General features: G+C 56.9%; 1 non-coding gene across 1 annotated transcript in view; it reads left to right on the top strand.

The window, feature by feature from the left end:
- The first annotated feature begins 1,879 nt into the window (after window positions 1–1,879).
- LOC126333849 (small subunit ribosomal RNA) overlaps window positions 1,880–2,500 on the top strand; it is a 1,893-nt gene continuing 1,272 nt past the window's right edge. Inside the window, exon 1 of the ribosomal RNA XR_007564401.1 lies at window positions 1,880–2,500. This exon is cut by the window's right edge and continues 1,272 nt beyond it. This is a non-coding gene — a ribosomal RNA (small subunit ribosomal RNA).

Below are 2,500 nucleotides of genomic sequence, written 5' to 3'. Positions count from 1 at the left end.
CACGTTGTCCCTTAACCTAACCCACGTTGTCCCTTAACCTAACCCACGTTGTCCCTTAACCTAACCCACGTTGTCCCTTTGCCTAACATAGTTCACTGCTCGGAATCTCTGGTGTCGTTGTTATCCTCATGTAGATGTCTTGCGAGTGTTGCTTACTTTCCACATATTCCCGCTATCCACTGTCAATTGTACTGCAATAGGACTATATCGCCCCCCCCCCCTCTGCCCCTCTCTTTGTGTCTCCGTCCTCTCAAGCTGGTCGGTCTGGCGTTTGAGTGTTAAATGAGCCTCGCAGCTGTTCAGTTGCGTTCAGATGTCGACGCCCTCAGTGTACGTCGTGGTATGGTCTGTGTCCATTGTCCGCTGATGTCGTACGCGTAACCCACACGCTGTACCGATCATCGGTAGTTACGTACAGAGTGAAGTAGTGTGATACGTGTGACCGTACGCTGGCTGTGCCCAACGGTGTCGAATCTCAATTTCCATATGTTGTGCTCGATGCTACTTGTCTCGTCTCCCAATAACAGCTAGGTTGCACTGTGGTACGCCGTAGAGGCGTGTGGGAGGAACGTACGAACGCATTGTATGTCACCCTGGGTCGCTGGGGGTGGTGGTGCGGTGAGTCAGGTCAGGTCAGCGTGAGCCGTGTGATGTAGTGACGCGTGTATTCCGACTTTGTCGTATTGCCTCACACAAAGTGCTACCCTGGTGGACCGCGTTCCATATCTGGGACATGCCGCAGATGCCGGTTGACAGTGGATCGCGGAAGGGACATCGCATACGTGCGCGGGCCACCTTCCACGTGTTCTCTTCTGCACATGTCGCAGTGTGTATGTGGTCTGATGTAGCGTGTCGTGACACATGACATCCTGGCATGCAAGAATTGTTGAATTCGCAAATGTAGGTGGACATCTACGTTTACTGCCCAAGATACGCAAATGAACTGGAAATCCGTTGTTGAGCGGTTGTTCACGCTGGAGGTGAATCTGTGATGGCGACGATCGGTACAGCTATTAACCGGTTGTTTCAGCGGTACCCGCCACATCCACACACGTGACTAGGCCCATGTGGGTATGAAGCGATACGCGGCGGTGGCTTGGTGGGACTGTTCCCGGCCGGTGAAGGGGGGCCGCCCGGCGTGTTGGCCGCGCGCTGCGTGGGCGCACGCGCAACAGGCGGCTGGTGGGGGGCGCCGAGTGGCAGGAGCGCCAGCCGACGGGCTCGGCAGGCGGCGCAGCTACGCTGCGGCGCACCCTGCACGCGGCGCCTGGCGGCCAAAGTTGGTTCAGCCGAGCCCGGTGCGAAGCGTGGTGGACATCTGCAGTGTGCTGGTCTGATTGAGGACTGTGTGCGTTGAGGATGCGCCGCCGCCTGGCACTCGGCGCCGCGACGCCGTCTGCTGCTCGGTCGCCCCAGCGGTTCTCGCAGGTGGTTTGTATCGCAGTTGTGCGGACGTGTTGGCGCGTGCGCTGTGCTGGGAGAGTTCGCTTCTGCACCCAAGTGGGGCTTTGCCCTTGTGTGGCGCTGGCGTTGGAGCTGCCGGTCACCATAGGTGGCGCGTGTTGTCTCCCGCCGGCAATGCCACGACAGCACGCTCCCGGGCCTCTGTCGGCAGCGGCAAGCTCAGTTGGGAGCAAGGGTGTTCGCACTAAAACCGTCTACTCGCCTAACTCCGGGCGATTGCGCCTCTCTCGAAACCGACCAAGTACCTAGGACGGCGCTGCGCGCCGCCGGGACCTGAGAGGGTTTCGAGGTGTATCGTGCAGGGGAGCTCGGCCTCCTCCTGTTTGCAGAATAATTGAGCGGACGCTTGCGTGTTCGCGCGGGCCCCCGGGACACACTCCCGGGCGGCCGGCTGCTCAGCTCTAGTTGACGCAGCTCCCTGGTTGATCCTGCCAGTAGTCATATGCTTGTCTCAAAGATTAAGCCATGCATGTCTCAGTACAAGCCGCATTAAGGTGAAACCGCGAATGGCTCATTAAATCAGTTATGGTTCCTTAGATCGTACCCACGTTACTTGGATAACTGTGGTAATTCTAGAGCTAATACATGCAAACAGAGTCCCGACCAGAGATGGAAGGGACGCTTTTATTAGATCAAAACCAATCGGATTGGCTTGTCTGGTCCGTTTGCCTTGGTGACTCTGAATAACTTTGGGCTGATCGCACGGTCCTCGTACCGGCGACGCATCTTTCAAATGTCTGCCTTATCAACTGTCGATGGTAGGTTCTGCGCCTACCATGGTTGTAACGGGTAACGGGGAATCAGGGTTCGATTCCGGAGAGGGAGCCTGAGAAACGGCTACCACATCCAAGGAAGGCAGCAGGCGCGCAAATTACCCACTCCCGGCACGGGGAGGTAGTGACGAAAAATAACGATACGGGACTCATCCGAGGCCCCGTAATCGGAATGAGTACACTTTAAATCCTTTAACGAGTATCTATTGGAGGGCAAGTCTGGTGCCAGCAGCCGCGGTAATTCCAGCTCCAATAGCGTATAT

The sequence above is a fragment of the Schistocerca gregaria genome, unplaced genomic scaffold, assembly GCF_023897955.1.
Source record: "Schistocerca gregaria isolate iqSchGreg1 unplaced genomic scaffold, iqSchGreg1.2 ptg001646l, whole genome shotgun sequence".
Taxonomy (NCBI): Eukaryota; Metazoa; Arthropoda; class Insecta; order Orthoptera; family Acrididae; genus Schistocerca; species Schistocerca gregaria.
The sequence above is the reverse complement of the archived record's forward strand: the minus strand, read 5'-3'. Positions and strand labels throughout refer to the sequence as shown.